The sequence below is a fragment of the Anas acuta genome, chromosome Z (genome assembly GCF_963932015.1).
Source record: "Anas acuta chromosome Z, bAnaAcu1.1, whole genome shotgun sequence".
Classification (NCBI taxonomy): domain Eukaryota; kingdom Metazoa; phylum Chordata; class Aves; order Anseriformes; family Anatidae; genus Anas; species Anas acuta.
This window is the reverse complement of record NC_089017.1, coordinates 6,459,882-6,476,604: the sequence shown is the minus strand read 5'-3', so window position 1 is coordinate 6,476,604 and position 16,723 is coordinate 6,459,882. Positions and strand designations below refer to the sequence as shown.

Below are 16,723 nucleotides of genomic sequence, written 5' to 3'. Positions count from 1 at the left end.
TTTGCTTCCCAATGCCAGATGAGATTTGCTTCTAGTCTAGTGATTTGCAAAATATGCTGAAGTTTGCTGTAGCTGCCTATGGTTTTTAGAAAGCCATTGTTTTCAAAATGAGGGACTTGGGGAGCTAAATGCCCTTTCCAGGGTGTCGAAGATCCTGCCTTCAGCCTTCCAAGCAGCTGTGGTGGTTCGGACTGGTGCGTCTATTCAGGCATTGCTCCAGGATTAATAAAACATCCTACAGCATTTGGTAGGTTTTGGCCTTGCTCATTTGACCACAGCATCCCAAAATAATGATGGTGGGACAAGGAGGAGGAAGAAGGAAGGGAGTGGGGAAATGATCGGGAAGCAGTGTCTGGTGTGTGCGGATGGGAGGTAGGGAGCTGTTTGCTGAAGGAAGAAAGCCAATTCCCCTCTCTGAGGGCACAGCCCTGCCTGCACTTGATTCACTGCGTGCTGGTTGAAAAGGGCAGCCTGGCTGTATTTCTGTCTGCTCTCTAATAAATCTCTGCTCTTTGAGGCCTTTACTGTATTAAATGTAAAGACTAGTGCTGCAGCCCACGCTCCTGAGGTGTCAGGAGCAGTGGCAGATCGGTGCCCACTCACTCGATCTTCATTAAGGTGCCTTGTGGTGATTTGGCCTGAATGGTGCTTTGGGCTGTGACCAAGCTGTTGTCCCTCGTTTGGGCTCCTGTAGGGGTCAGATCTACATGCGGAGCCTGAGGCCAAGGGGGCAGAGACCCTAAGAGAGCTGCTTCCTCTGCACCCCACAGGCAGCAGGGCTGATCCTTGTGTGATGAAGCTGCATTAGATGTGCACCAGCCCTCGGGTGCTGCCCTGAGCATGGGTCACACCTCTCTGCTCTTAGTGTTCCTGCAGCAGCCACAGGGGCAGAAAGTGGGGTAAAATCGGAAAAGTGAGAAAAAGGGGAAGGTAGGGCTGGTTCAGCCCATCCCAGAAGGTTCCTGCCCTGTCTGTGCAGGTTGAAAAGGTGGGTCTGAGTGTGGCTTCTGTGTTTCATGCGCCTTGATGGCCACAGTGGCCACCAAGGATTTTGGACCCACCAAAATGAGTCCAGGTGAGAAGAGACAGGGGCAGTATGGAGGTATAATGAGGTCCTCCAGGGGAAGGCAAATGTGAACGCAGATACTGGATTCCCTCACAGCCGTCTGCTGGGTCAGTAAGCACTACAAATCTTCTCTCTGTTCCTTGTGTTTTGGGTCACTGGGCTGAGGGTGGTCGGCACCTCTGGGCAAGTTTTTGCTCACAGGGAGCACAGCATCCCACCTGTGGTTCTGGGGAGCAAGTCCTGGTCATCAGATGGGATGAGTTGTGTGTTCGTGTGAGCTGAGACCTGGAGAATGAGGCTAAAACCAAACCTGGAACATCTCCTTCCATCTTAAAATTATGCACTGCAACATAATGTATCCGGGCAACCTTTATTTTCAGCATTTTTTCCCTCTTCCTCTCCAAGTGTCGTACTTCTGCTTCGGAAGCTGGTCTGCTTTATTTTTATCCCTCTCATATGACAATCCAGAAAGCTTGCTTGCATCTTCATTTTTTTTCGTGTAAAGTAAAATAAATTTTTAATGAAAGATGAGCAGTTGTAAGATACAGGTGTACACGTACACTGTTGTGGTGTGGGAGAAGGGAAGTCCAGAGCAACCTGCCCATCCCAGGAGGCCTTGGCAGGGCTGGAAGCCTCAGGGGTGAGTAGCTCAGATGTAATGCAAGGGTTTATTTGTTTATTTCATTTTTAATATTGCTACCTGGTATATTAAACCTATTCTAATAAATGCAATCCGCAGTATCTCTTGGCAGAATGTAGTTTTAAGAAATTTTATCTCAATTCCCCTTCTTTCCTTGGATTTTTTGTTACAGTTTGCACCTGTAAGCTTTTTGTGGAAGTGGTGACAAATTTTGTATCAGTGCGTTTTGTCAGCAGAGAATACAGAGTCCGTGAAATAGATATTCCTGGAAGGAAAGCCTGCAGTGGTAATTTGTGTGAGGGGTTGTTCCTCGCCACAGGCAACACCTGCTGTTCTAGCTTGCCTCTTGTGATACACAGGGGCTTTTTGCTTTGGAGTGAGGAGTAGCAGGCTGAGGATGTGTGATCACCAGCCTTGTCTGCAAGAAAGGCATCAGACACCCAAACTCTTCAGCGTTTCGAGGTGGTGTACAAAGACAGAGAAAAAGGCAACAAAGAAATATTTGAGATTTCTTATCCTAGCTTCTTGGAACATTCAGACATGTACAGGGGTTTTCCTCTGATTTTCCAGTGAATATGTCTCTTTAAAATATTTTCCCAATGAATGAAAATTCAAATTTGTAACTAATTGTACATGATTGTATTTTTAGGGTTTTTCATCTTGAGGTTGGGCATCTGGCTCTAGTTTTCTTTTTCTAAGAAAAGCACTGGGACATTTAAATAATTCAAGGAAGAAATTATATGCGCTCAGCAAACAGATGTCAAAAAAATGAAAGCAGCTTAAAATCTAGGCCTCCAAAGTCACTTCCATATATTTCCTTTTTACAGAATGTATTTTTAATTAGCTTTTAGAAACAAAGTGCCGTGCTGACATATACATACTTGCCAATGTTTTATTATGGGACAGAACAAAGAAACTGAAACCGAAGTTACAAACTATTGTACTATAAAATGTGAGATAGGTATTATGATAACTAATTGGTTCACCTTATAAAGCCCAGAGTTAGAAGACTGTAATATTGCTGTTTTCCAGATGATCTGGAGACAATTGAATGAGTTTTTGTGCTTTGCAACAATTGAGCTTAGTACAAGAGCTCTTCTGGCTCTGGTAAAAATAATATTTAAAAAAAAAAAAAGAAAAGGGAATTAAAAATGAATTTCCTTTTCTAGGTAGTAAGAGCAGAAAGCATTTGTGCTTTCTTCTAGCATGTTTTCCGAAGACATTGCTTCAGGGGTGAGGTTTTGTTTGCGGTGTGCCGCTGCCCCTCTCCACGCAGTGCAACTGTGGGATGGCTCCTGATCTAGGCAGGAGCTGTTGCGATCCCCTCCTTGATGCTGCTTTTTATCTAAAGCCAAAATTGAAGGATCATGGAAACTCGCTGGCTCGCACAGACCCCTGTATATGAGCATGGGAAACATTTTGCAGTATCTTACCTGAATTTGCCTGCAAGAAAACTGAAGGCTGGAGGTCAGTCAGGCGGGGCTTTGAGCAGCCATGTGTGTCCAGCTGGTAATGCCAGCTGGCTGGTTATCATTTAAGTTGCCAAAGCATCTGCTACCACATTGTTTCTTGGGGCTACCACGTCCCTCGTTGACTAGGAGGTATTTTGGTGCTGCTTTAGGTCTGGGGTAGAGCTGTTAGGGAGACTGATTTCCATCAGCTGCGGAGTTGCTTTGGTGCCTAGGAGAGCAGGGATGATGGGGGATCTCCAGAGCCCTACATTGATCAGGCAGCAGCTGGCTTTTGGGCCAGTTTTGGAAAATATTTGAAGGTTTCTGACTGATCCAGCAAGGTACAGGGGCTGCTTTATCTCCAAGGAGGGGGTTTTCCACCAGCACCTAAAAGGTTGGATCAGACTCAGTGGAGGAAATCGTCCACTGCCATCAGCATGAAGATGATGCTGGGTTTGTGACTTGTCCCCATTCTTTTCTTTTTGAAGGAGAGGATTGCTTAGGTTTCATGGGGTCTTTCTGAAGTTGTGTGTGACACCCTGCTCCTCCTTTCCTTACCCACCCTTCCCAAACCATACCATGCTAGCAACTCTTTTAAAAGTGATGCTATTTAATCAGGTCCATGCTTGTTTGTTGATGAAAGAGGAGAACATTGGGCTTACAAAACAGGGATGAGTGTAGCAGCGCTGTCCATTGCAAGGTGAGAAGAGCAACCCTTTGTCATGCTCTGGCTTCCCAGTCTGCCAGGCTGTCAGCGCTTGCTTCCAACTCATCCCATGCTTTCCTGCTTGGGAAGAGAGGTTCTTTCTGCAGTGCTGGTGTATTCGCTTCTCTCTGTTGTTTGTCTTGTTGGCACCAGGTCTTCCCTGCCTGGGGGTTGCTCATAATGAAATGGTAATCATCACAGCAGTAAAACTTAAATTTTGCTCAGATACATCGTGCAGTGATGTGGCTATCAAATGTCTCTCTTTGGCAGGATCTCAGTGTCTTGCTTGGACTGCTGTTTCTGGAGAGATTTTGAAGTGAATGTGTAAGAAAAGTGTTCTCAAAAATAAAGAGGTGGGATAGATTTTCTTGCGCCAAGGTACATATAGAGTATTGAATACGCATCAAACAGTGCCTGGGAATATTCTAGTGACAATAGATATGTTTAGTTCCTGATCCCAAGTGTATTTTTAAGTGCGTGATAAGTCTGCTAATATGAGCAAAATTACATAGCTGCTCAAGTGTTTGAGGGGCTGTGACTTTAGTTTTCAATATGTAGATTTTTGTCTACAGTGCTCTTGCTTTTTTTCTTAAAAACCAAACAAAAATGTGTACTTAATTTATAATGCTCAAGTCCAAAATTGAAGTAGCACTTTTTTTGTTTTGAAAAGTCTGTTTGGTTTAAATGAGGCTCAGTGGTTAATGGCTGACTTAGAAGCTCAAACTTAATAGTAGAAGGTTGGGGGGGGAAACAGGGGTGTGTGGTCATTCTGTTTTGTATCTTTTTCTTTTAGTGGTTATATCCTGTTACAAAGAATGATTATGATGAGGGCTTATGTGGGAGGGTCAGCTTGTTGCATGTTCTTAAATCTTTGCCATGACTTGGAAAGCCTGCCTGACTTAATTTAAATAGGATCTGCTGTTACACACATCTGAATGGCATGATACTTAAAAGTGCATATGATATTTCTGTAAGTCCAGGGTATGGTTAATGTAACAGTGGTGTATGGCATGGTAAAGATTATTATGTGTGTTTACTCCAAATGGACTTGCTCTTTTCTTTTTTTTTTCTTTTTTTTTTTCAGTGTAGTAAGAACATTGGCTCAGAAACTTGAATATTTAAAATGCCCAAAGGCAAGACTTTGCTTTCCAGGCTTTGCTCCTTGTCTTTACAGAGATGATGACTGCATAAAAACACGCGGTTGGGTAAAGCACTGAATCATTACTTATAAACCATAACATTTATTTATGCATTTTTAACTGGGGATTAATTCAGCACTGAAGTATTTGAAAGCACCAAAGGGATACATGAGCACTACCATGCCAATGACTTCTGTGCTTGAAACCTCTGTCCCGGACTTCGTGAAGATTTTGTGAGATCGTATGTAGCCAGTTAGCATGAATGGGTGAAAAATGAGTCTCCTAACTAGTATATGGTGGTAACAGGAGTCCCTGAAGAGCACAGTTTCCTAGCTGTCTGCGCAATGTGATCTGGGTTGTGGCATCTGGACTCCGCTGAAGCTTGCAGGGAGGCTTCCAGGAGACAATTGTCTCCTCAAGTTATCCTGGGAGCACAGGCTCTAGTGGTTGGGTGTAGGTCCTACACTCCTGGCAGAAAATACTTGGTGGTTGCCAAAAGCACGTTCCAACAAGCTAAACTTGCTCTGTCTCTAGCCTGCACTCTCCCCTCCTTTTTCTGAATAGATAATTTTCAATAAGACAGAAAAAAATAATCTGAGAGAAACCGGACCAAAGGCCACAGTGTTTCACCCTGCCCAGCTATTGCTGGTGCCAGAAGAGCATCCTGGGCTCGGTTGTGTGAAACCACAGAAGCAACCATAAAATTTGTCCATGTCCAAACCTGCGATGCTACCTTGTCCAAGAAAAGCATTTTTGCTCCCCATGATCATGAAGTGGCTTGAGGTCCAGTGATGTGCAGGGGGGTGATGATGGTATGGTGCCAGGTGGGCCTGATGGCGCATGGTGCCATCAGGAGTAGGCCCGGCCAGGGGAGAAGCTCCCAGGTTCCTGCTCTGAGAGGCCTGTCTGAGGGGAAATAAAAGTGCTGTGGTCAGAGCCAGCATCAGCAGTGTTGTGTCTCCGAGAGGTGACAGCTTGCTGCCTGCTGCAAGTTTCTACCAGGCAGGTTACCCTTCAGTTTGGGAAAGAAAAATGCGGTCTGGCATGCACGCTTCGGGAGGCTGCTGTAGTTCACCTGGAGGTTAAGAGGACAGGGTTATGATTCAGTGGCTTGTGCCCCTCAGAGGTCACAGACAAACCTTTTGCACCTGAAGACCCACTACATCAACTTGACAGAGGGAATAGGAGCTAAACTATAACTGCAGGGTGCAGAAGCTCACCGCCAGCTGTGGAAATCCAGCACTCGGGGTGCACCTTACTACTGGCTGTGGTCAAGGAGATGCCCTGGTTTCGGAGATGCCTTCCCTAGGATCGTGATGGGTTGTTGGCTTCCCACTTGCCTGTCAGGAAGCTGAGCTCTGCCAATGCGTTGAAATGCTTCACACAGCTAAACTGACTCCTCACAGAGAAAGCGTGGCTATCTGGTGTTGAAGGCAAATGTGTTTATTGCCTCCAGGTGGATATACGTGATGGGGAGTAGAGATTTAAATTGCTATCCGAACATCCTTACCTTTAACAGAGGTGCAGTTTACTAGGGAAGGAAGAGATCATTGGTGATGATTAGTGATTAGTAAGGTGTTACAACATCTAACAGAGCTGAGACAAGAAAGGTCTTCGTGGAAAGTCCTTTCGTATGCTCTGCTTGACACGATTGTCTGGGAACACTCACAGCAGGCTGATGTTTAATTATTTCCAATGCTCAGATCTGGTTAGAGCTGATTAATAGATTGTGGAAATACTGATATGGAAATCTGTCTTGTTAAATCTGGAAATAATTTTCCATGTCTTAATTCACAGTTAAGAGATAATATAAAACAGTTTTATAAACTTTTTTTTTTTTTATAAAACAGACTTTTTTTTTTTATTATTATTATTAAAATTGTGGCCTTTCCAGTAACATAGTAAAATCACAGCAGTCCATCTTCCAACTGCATTCAGTGTACAGGGTTTTAAGCTGTATGTTTTTGTGGTGTTTATCAAAATTTAATTTAAAAAAAATTGTTAGGCTCATTTGTTTTTTTATATAGAGTCACAGTATTAGAACATCAGATGTTTGTGGTTTGTTTGTAATTCTGGATTCATGACTCCTGCAGACAATGTGGTCCAAACTGAACATGTTATTTGCATTTTCTTGTTTTATGAATAATTATTGGAGATGTCTTTCCCACAGGAAGGTTTAGGGAAAAGTGGAAGCATTTAAAAATAATTACAGATACAGAAAATCTTTTTTGTCTTACTTAATGTGTTATTTTCAGAAAGAACTAGTGTGTGCAGTAAATTGCTATAGAAGTGTTCAATATGTTACATGAAAGCTCAGTCTGCTTCTTCAGAAAGCCTTGCAAATGAGGAATTTGGTTTTGTGACCACTGAGGTGTAGATGAATGCTTATTTCAACATCATGTAGGAGTGGGTGACATTAGTGAGGGCTTTAGAAAAATGGGTCATTTTTTTGTGTGCTTAAATGTAAATTTAAAATCTAACCGTGTTATTTATATTGTATGCCTGTAGTTTTGGCTAGTTCTCTGTGTGCATATGTGTGTGTGAGAGAGCTATGCTATTTTAAAACTTGGTAAGCGGATGTTTCTAAGAATCTGCATACTTAAAATTAGATTTCTGTTGTGGTTACACAACTGCAAAGTAAATCCAGAAAAGCATCACTGACTTTAATTATGTTACTCTTTTTTTTTTGTTGTTGTTTCTATAAATGATGTCAGAAATGAATCATGAATACTCTGAAAATTCACAGTGGAGCTTCCCAGCACCAGCTCTGAATGTTTCAGCAAGTGGAAGAGATCCAAAGGATGATTAGGCATGTTGGCTTACAGAGGATGCTGAACAATTGGAGTGTGGTATGGGTGCCATTCTTCAAGAAAATCTTTAAATATAGCTCTTCCATCATTCAAGTGAGCTTTTTCTGTTCTGCTACAAAACGGAGTAGTCTTTAAGGGTCTGTAGATAGACATATTTTTCAATATCTGGCAGCTGTAGACTCTTGCTTTGATATAGTCTGGGAATTAGATTACATGAAAATTAGATGATTTTAAGTCTTGTCTTTGAAATAAGTTATTTCATTCTGTTTTAAATGAATGTGAAAAGACAGGCCTGCCTTTCTTCAATACTTAAAGTAAGTTCAGCGTAAAAGAATATTGGAAAGATTTAAAAAGTCATTTAGAAATTGCAAAATCTTTTCCATTGTCCCACCTGACCTGGACTTGGAGAAGAGGCTGGCTGTTGGAGACAGTTTGTGTAAAACGAGGGTGAGTACTGAAGAGAATAATTTGATCATACTAAAGGGCTTCTGTATCAGTGTCAGAAAGAGTTTTAGATTTGATCCTCTCATTAATAATGGATGTCCAGACGGATGCTTCCTCTCCTGCCGTCTTCTTTTTAATTCATCTGAATGATCATGGAAAATACAGCCCTTCGGTTCGAGCCAGGCTGTCTCTGCAGCTTCAAAGCTCACTGTGTTTGCCCCTGGATCTCCTCTCACACCACAGCAGTTTTGGCAGGTTGAAAAGTATGTTCTGAAGATCTCTTTGCCAAGCTGAAGAGGTCAAACAACCCAGTTGTTGTTCAAGGCATAAAAGACCTAAAACAACAAAGCTGCACCATCGTGCCCCCAGTCCAGCATTTTCTTGCCATGTGCAACACAACTGGATTTGGCTTTCTTTGATTTCAGAGCGGGGCTTCCTGAATGATTGCCCACCATCCCAAAAGCTGTCGCACTTGTCCCCAGGGAGACACCAGTGACTTCAGCAAAGGCAAAGGTCCAGCAATAAGCAGTGAGGGAAGAGCTAGAGCTGCCTTATTTCAGTGTGGCAGACAGGGGCTTTGGTTGAGCTCACATTCACTGATGTACAGCAAATAGCAAGTATTTTTCAATATTCACCTATTTATAATTTAATGATATCAGTAAAATCACAAAATGTTCCTGGTCTAGTGAAACTCCTTTTCAGGGTAGCCCTGAATTATGGTATAATTTCATTGGCCCAGTAGCCATAAGGATGCTACATCAACTGTGTTCGTGTTTCAGAGTCTGCAGTTTCTCTGCTGTTGGTCAGGTCCTTAACACGTTGTGGAAATGTCTCTATGTGGGAACTTGCTTATAGGGACTCTCACATCTAGAATATGTGTAAAGCTGTGACTGAAGTCAAAAGAAAATGTCCATGAATATTGTGGGGGAAAGAAAGAAGCTGGGAGAGCAGCGATGTAGAATTGTATGGACATGGACACGTGCACATCAGCATGCTGGGATTTTGTTATTCCAAGCCCATGCAGCCATGGAAGAGCTGCCAGGCTCTGGGACTGGGGGAGGTCAAATTTAGGGGAGCCTCGCTCCCTTCCCACAGGACAGCCTCACCCTGATCACCTCCCACACAGCCGAGCAGCCCACCCACAGGTAGGATGGTAGGGAGAGGTCAGGAGGGATGCTCACGCTCATGCAAGATGTCTTAGGCAGTATTGGTGCTCAGCAAGAGGATGTGGTGTCCCAGCACTGCAACCTCTGGCTTGGCAGAGACACAAATGACACTTACCAATTTTTCCAGTGGGATTATGGCTACAGGAAGGCTTTATGTAAGGCTCTGTAAGATGCACTCAGTAGCCTTTTTGTAGCTCTCTTCCCTCACAATAAAAACGGGGGTTATCACATTACCTTAACTAAGGATTTTACTAACTTCCAGTGGCTCAGATACTATGATAGCACAAAAAAATACCTAATGTAGAGAGCCATGTTGTGCACTGTTGTACTGGTGGTGAGGTTTCCAAAACAAATCCAAGTGTAAGGCGTGGTTTTTACCTAACTTTTTTGGGCCCCTTTTGCTGTGCAGCATTTCCTGCATGAGCTTTGCATTTCTGCTCTTGCCTATGTCGGTGTCCTCTTTGTGAACTGTTCTTTGTTCTCAGGGCTTGCTTGGGCTGATACTGTAAACATCCCAGCAATTACTAGGGTTGATTTAGGTAGTCTAGATGTTTGCGCAAGTCTTTTGATTTTTGATTTAGTCAACTACTTGAAAATCAGAACAGCAAAGAAGGCATTGTGGGGAACCTTTCTGCAAAAGTTGATAGAAAGTTTGCCACTGCATTTATTTAGCTATGCTATACCATTTTTCTGTGTCCAGCTTGACTGGTTAGCAACATGTCACAGAGTGGGATTCATCACATCATATTCAGATACCTCTATTTGAGTTAGCCACACATTTTTTTTTCAGGCAGTGGAGTAGAAAGTGCACCTGAAAGAGATCATGCATCTTGCCTGAAAGTAAGTATCCATAACAGGTCAGATAACCATTTCCTGACAGTGTCCGTTTCTCTTTATTGGCCAGAAAGGGAGCCTGAGGAGATGAACCCAGATGGGAATTCAGCTGATGTTAGGGAACAGACATCCCAATTGTCATGTCCCCGTGTTCCTGTTGGTTACTGGTGCTGAGGTCAAACCCAAGACTGTGGTTCTGTGGTTTGACTGTGCTATAAATCCAGCTTTAGGGCTCCTACAGCTGGATTCAAAGCATTGAGGCCATGAGATACAATATGCTGACTGCTATAAAACTCACTGTCAATTCAAATTTGCTCAAGAACTCCTAAAGCCTGCCAGTGTAAGATATAAATTTTTATGCCAGGTCAAATATCAGTAGTATTCCTATGGATAGCATAGAGCTGACCTGTAACTGTGCACTCTGGCGAATTCAGCAGAAACATAACCGTGTGCCTGTATCTGATTTGTGCCACTGGGTAATCCAGAATAAAAGAGATTCAGTTTTGTCAGTGAAGGACAGTTACAGTAAAACTGTCTTTCAGCGATGGCATGTCTTGTAGTGAAAAGTCTCTATTCAGTTCCTAGGTGAATTTTCCCCGTTGTTACTTTTTTTTTTCCTTTTTTTTTTTTTCTTTTTTCTATTAGTTGCTAATTAAAAAGTAAAAGAAATGAAAGCTATGCTTGAATAAAAAATAGTCAATGAATGTCTTTTGCTGGTGGTGAACTTATTTCTCTGGTACAGGAATGCACAGATGACTTTGAGAAAACAAGTACAATGCCTTTATCTGTATATGAAAGACTAACACTGTCTTTCAAACATAACCTTTTAAGCAATTATAAAGTGATATCACTCAGGGGATAAAAGGAATTTTTAGAATAACTGTATGTATGTTTTTCTGGAAGTTTAGGCTCAGCTAGAAATGCCTGAGGGGTTATCCTGGAGGATTGTGTGTTAGCCATTTGCACAAATCACCTTTTAAAAATCGGTAATGGGACATTTTAATGACCCTCTTTATTTCCTTCCCCCCTACAAGAAAGTGATTATTGCAGATACTTTGTATTACTCCTTTGAGGAGGCTGATGTAGGAAGAAACAGCTCAGTTTGTTGAAAAAAAAAAAAAACACGTTGTTTTGCTCTGAATATCCATATATGCTTTTTGGCAATTCCAGCCTCAACTAATTTCAAGAAAGTATTCATATTCTTCTATAACCAATGATTTAGGTTGACCCTTCCTTAAGAAAGACTGAAAAAAGGAACCCCTCTTCTCTTCTGTCCCCTGTGTTTAACTCAGTGTCTTGAACCAAAAAGCTGGAGATTGAGAAGAAGGGTTGTTAGTTCCCGAGTCATAACTAAAACCTTTCTCTGGGAAATGAAGAACAAGATATCCAGTTCATTTATGTGGGTGGTATTTGAGCCCTTGGGAGCACATCTTATGTGGGTGGAAGAATGGTAGGTAAAGGCTGATTTTTCAGGCTGTAAATGCTCCAAGGATGAAGGTGAGAAGAGCTGATAAACACAGAGAAGCGCAGAGAGCTGTATAACCTACGTCTGTGGGTATAAACTGATTATGAATAGATTTAAGTTAAATTACACATCATTTCCAACTATACGGTGTGGTGGGACATCTTTCCAGGAAAATAACAGAGGTGTAAAACCTCATTACTTCAAGTTAAAATCGGATGAGCTTTATTGGATAGAGGGTGAGAGAGGGGTGATAGCCAGGGACTGGATTTGATGATGTCCAGCAGGTCCCTTGTGAGGGAGGGACCAGGCTCCTCTGCTTGCTGGGTGGTGGTGGCAGGTCTTTGGGAAGAGGCAGGTAGGCTGTGAGATTAAATCATTGACCAGAGAGTGGCAATCAGTAGACCCAGAAGGAGTCAGAGCAGTAAGGACAAGATCTCTTCAGTGGAGAGTTGTCCCCAGGAACAGGGGTTCCTGGGCAGTGCAGGGAATTGTGTCCCCACAGGGCTGTTTGTCCCAGCACTGGCCTCATTTACTCCATGTAAGTGTCAATGCCACAGTGGGCATAAAGGCAGTCTTTTATATTTGGATTGTATACTACGTGTGAGGCAGGTCTGTCACCCACAGAGAGCAAGCAAGGTGGTGGTAACTCCAGTAAATTTTCTCATGTGTCTTGACTCAATTTCTGCAGAAGTCGAGCAAAAATCAATTTCATCTTAGTTCTGAGTTGGCTGTTTTCATCAGGCAGATCTGTTTTTTCCTTTGAAGAACAATTTGCCACCTTTCTATTTTTCTCTTATATCAGCACTGGAGCTGCTGTCCTCGCCAGCAGAGAGGTGTTCAGCTCAGACACCGAGCCTGAATTCACAGAGCACGGGGCTCCCTGAGGCCTCCCTGCACAGCCTATTTCATCTGGAAGGAGTGTTTCCTATCTATGCCTGTCAGAGTCTTTTTTCCAGAGCCAGAAGGTTTTGTTTGAGAAGATGAAATCCCTTGAAAGTGCCGTGTAATTACCTACATGATTATCGTGTCTGCCATGGCTCTGCAGTGAGCTCAGGGGTGTAGACGGGCAACCCGCAGCGGGGTGGAGGAATGGTGTTTTGAAGGCTGCCTGCCTCTGGGGACCTGGAGTGGGCCCTTGTTTTCATCATCCTGTCTCAGGAGGAGCGTGTGGAGAGAGTCCTCCAGCAATGCCGCTAAATGAATGATGGATGAGCCTTATGTGGGGTGCAGATGCCCCTGAATGCCCCATGCTCCTTGTCTGACTGCAGCACCAAAGCTGAGTGAGTGTCAAGCCAACACACGGGTTTGGGAGACGGGAGCTAAAACCGAGACACTTTCAGGGGGTCCCCAATTCATTAGGCACTGGGGCAGTGCCTTAAATCTGGGGACAGTTTGCAAAGAGCAGCCCATAACATGTCACCAGTGTCAAAATTAGACAGCCAAGAAGAAAACTCCAAAAATTATTAGGCCAAAAAGGGCTTCGTTGTTTGAGCTGGTCTGATCACTTCTGGAGTTTGAATGGTTTTGAACCCTGTGGTTACTGGAGGCCATGCCAACGTTTGCCACTGAAGCAGTCATAAGGGTGATGTTATAAGGCGCTGGATGTTACCCTTTTTATTAGCTCGCACACTGTTCTTGTTAAGACAGAAAATGATGCTGAAAGGAAAAACGTAGGAGGGACTGAAATTGAGGGATCTAGTTTGTCCCACAGCCCGAGACAGGACTGACTCCAACCTTAGCTCCTCTCAGATATTTGTGTAACCCACCGCAGAGACCAGGAGACTCCATTCACCCAAGACAACATCCTCTTGTGCCTCAGCATTCTTTATCGGTGTTACCCAACCACTAACCTAAACCTACCCTGAAGTAATTCATACCTGTTACTCTGTCTGGACATTTGGAATAGGCTGCTTTTTCCCACCTATAATTTTGGGGCATTTTTAGGCTTCTGAAGAGTTTTAACTTGTGTTCTCACACTGCACCTGAGAAGATTTTTGCTTTTTAGCCTACCTGGTCCTAATTTCTTGTGTTTCTTAGTAAGTCACATTTTCTAGACTGATCATCACTCCACTCCAACTGGGCAGTTTGCTGCTGCGACCTTCCCAGCCCTGCGTGAGGCTGCAGAGGTGCATCACAGCCTGACAGGCTTCATCCCTTTCGGCAAATCCCATGACAGTGATTTTTTTTTTTTTTTTTTTTTTTTGCCACAGCAACCAGACTGTGCTGACATGTATGATTCACTATAAACCCTGCAACTCTTCCCAAAGATTTGCTGCCTAGCCAACTCTGTGTGTGGCTTTCCCTTTATAGTACTTTGCACTTGTTCTTGCTGAACTTTATCCCAATTTTTAGAGAACCTTTCTTTTTTAATTTTTGCCAAGATCATTTTGGATTCTAATACTGTTCTCCAATGTGTCTGCAGTCACTCCCAGCCTTGTGTAATCTGCAGATTTAATAAGTGTACTGTCTTTTATCGTCCAGGTCAGTAATGAATATGCTGAGCAGAACGAGACTATATAGATCCTGCAGAGCTCTGCTCATGGTGTCCTTCTGTTTTCACAGCATACCATTAATAACTACTCCCTGGGCATGGCTTTATAGTAGTCTCATTTAATCATGTTTCTGTAGTTTATTTATGAGAAAGTTGTTTGAGACAGTGTCAAAAGCTATATTAAAGCTCAGATAAATGACATCTAACAACTCCTCTATTATGAAAAGAAATTAATTTGGTTTGATATGTTTTTTTTTTTCATGTCTCTTCTATATCTGCTGGTGCTTACATTTTTGTTATCTTCTATGAACATGCAAACTGGTTTTTTTTGATTGTTTCAGAATTTCTTGGAGAATTGAAGCTAGACTGACTGATACAGCATTGTTTTGCTGCTTCTCTTTCTGCCCTTGAAGACAGGCACTGCACTTTCATTTTTCCTAACTTTTGGCACCTTACCTGTCTGAGCTGTCACAGGTGACCAGAAGGGAGGTATCTGAGATTGCTTCAGCTGGTTCTGTAGGGCTTGGCCCACCCTGTTGGGCTGGAAATATCTGACTTGGGCAGGGGACTGATCTCATGCTGGAACAGTGTACCTTTGTTGTGATAATGTTTCATAGTGCTAGCTGTACTAATCCCCTGTGCATAGCAGGCGATTTTAACAAGGACTAAAGCAAAAATCAAAACAACATTGCCTCTTTTGGTGTCACTTTTCAATAACTTTCCCTCTATCTGAGCAACACTTTTTTCAGGCTGCCTTCTTGGTATTCATATATATAAAAAGGGTAATAAAATCTTTTTTTTTAATCTTTTGCAAGTTTCATTTCATTTTTGTGCCCTGATGTTCCTAATATTTCTGCCTGTGTTCGTACTATTTTTTAAATTCCTGCTCAGTAACCTTTTAGTGTTCTTTCTTCTTGTCTTTGAGGTAAACATAGAGCTCATGATGCTGCCAAGTCTTCTGATCCTTCTTTTGCATTGAAATGTTATTGTGGCTGTGCCTTTAGAGCATGAAATATTGTTTCTTCGAGAAACTACAGCTCACCTTGATTTCTTTTCCTTTAAACTTTACTGCATGAATTTTGCCTAGCTTTCTCTCTCTCTCTCTCTTTTTTTTTCCTTTTTTTTTTTTTTTTTCCTAATGTACAGAAGCCAGGCATTTCTATTTTGCTGTTTGCAATCCCTTGCGTATGGCAGATTTCATCATTTCACAGTCACTTCTACATGAGTTTCCTTCCATCTTTTTACCCCCAACACGTCCCTCTCTGGAGGCACTTCCCCGCTGATTACTTGACCTATCAGTTATGTGAGGATGCTGCTCCTAAGGCACCAGGACGCTCTGTGTTCTGCTGCGTTACTTTCCTGGCAGATATCTCATGCTTGTACTCTCCCATTACCATCGAGTCAGTTGTTATCTGGTCGCCTGACCCATTCAGCCTCCTTGGTTTGGGGGATTTATTGTGCCCGCTTTAGTCTGAGATTTTAGTGAAGGTCTGAGTTCTGTGTTAAAAGTAATATATTCACCAATATTGCATTAGGTGTCTAAGATATTCAGAGTGCTTAACTGTGTTTCCTGGTCCATCTGCAGCTGCATTATCACCCCTGCTGTTTAGAACTATGCCCAGGCTCCTTCTGTCTTTATCCTTTCCTCTGTATTTTGTCCCTTCCTGTGTCCTACCCTGAGCCTGTCTCAGAAGTCCCTGTCACTAAGCAGTGTGACAGTTCTGCCTTCCCGAGGTAGCGTCCATCCTTGCTCAGATGTTTTTGTAACCTCACCCTGTGGCTGATGGGCCCTCTTAGGAGCATCACGCATGGCCCTGATGTGTCGTCCATGTCCCTGTCCCTATTCCTGCTTGAGCATCTTTGGGTCACTGTATGGTGGTGCCGTGTGGTCAGAGAGGTGGGCATGCCTTGGTAGTGTTTCAGCAACACTTTGGATCCAGCTTTTGGACTGCAGCATCTTGTAAGAGTCTTTCTTATAAAGACTTGTGCTCATGGAGTTGTGGACTGTTGCTACAGGCTCTTCTGCCTGACTCAAGCCCTGCATCCACCTCGTGGGGCAGCAGCATCTTCCACCTGCAAGGCCTGCAGACTGCTGGCTCGAAGCTGTTGCTTTCTTCTACCTGTCTGGAGTACAGTTTGCTGAGCAGCATATGCTGCTAGAGAAAGAAAAAGAAAGGAACTGGTCAGCCAGACTTGACTCATGTCAGGGTTTTTCCTTATTTCATAGATCCTAGTAATCCTAGATAAAAACTTTTCTCACCCTCTTGTGCGCTAACCTCCAGCTCTGGCTGCCTGCTGGCTGCTTGCATGTCTCTTCCTCTCTGACCCATGTAGAAAACAGGGTAATTCACCCACACAGCTCTCCTTGTGCTGGGGAAATGGGCAGCCACGTCCCTTAGATGCTTTGTTTGCAGGGTAGGTGTAGTTACTAGCAGGGTTACTAGCTGCACGCCAGTAAGAGAAAGACCCTGTTGCCTGTTCTGCGGCGTCAACCAGTGATGGTGAGACCCG

The 16,723-nt window shown here is 43.2% G+C and overlaps 1 protein-coding gene across 1 annotated transcript in view; it reads left to right on the top strand.

Annotated features, from left to right (window-relative positions):
- PDZD2 (PDZ domain containing 2) overlaps window positions 1–16,723 on the top strand; it is a 199,017-nt gene that overhangs the window by 43,545 nt on the left and 138,749 nt on the right.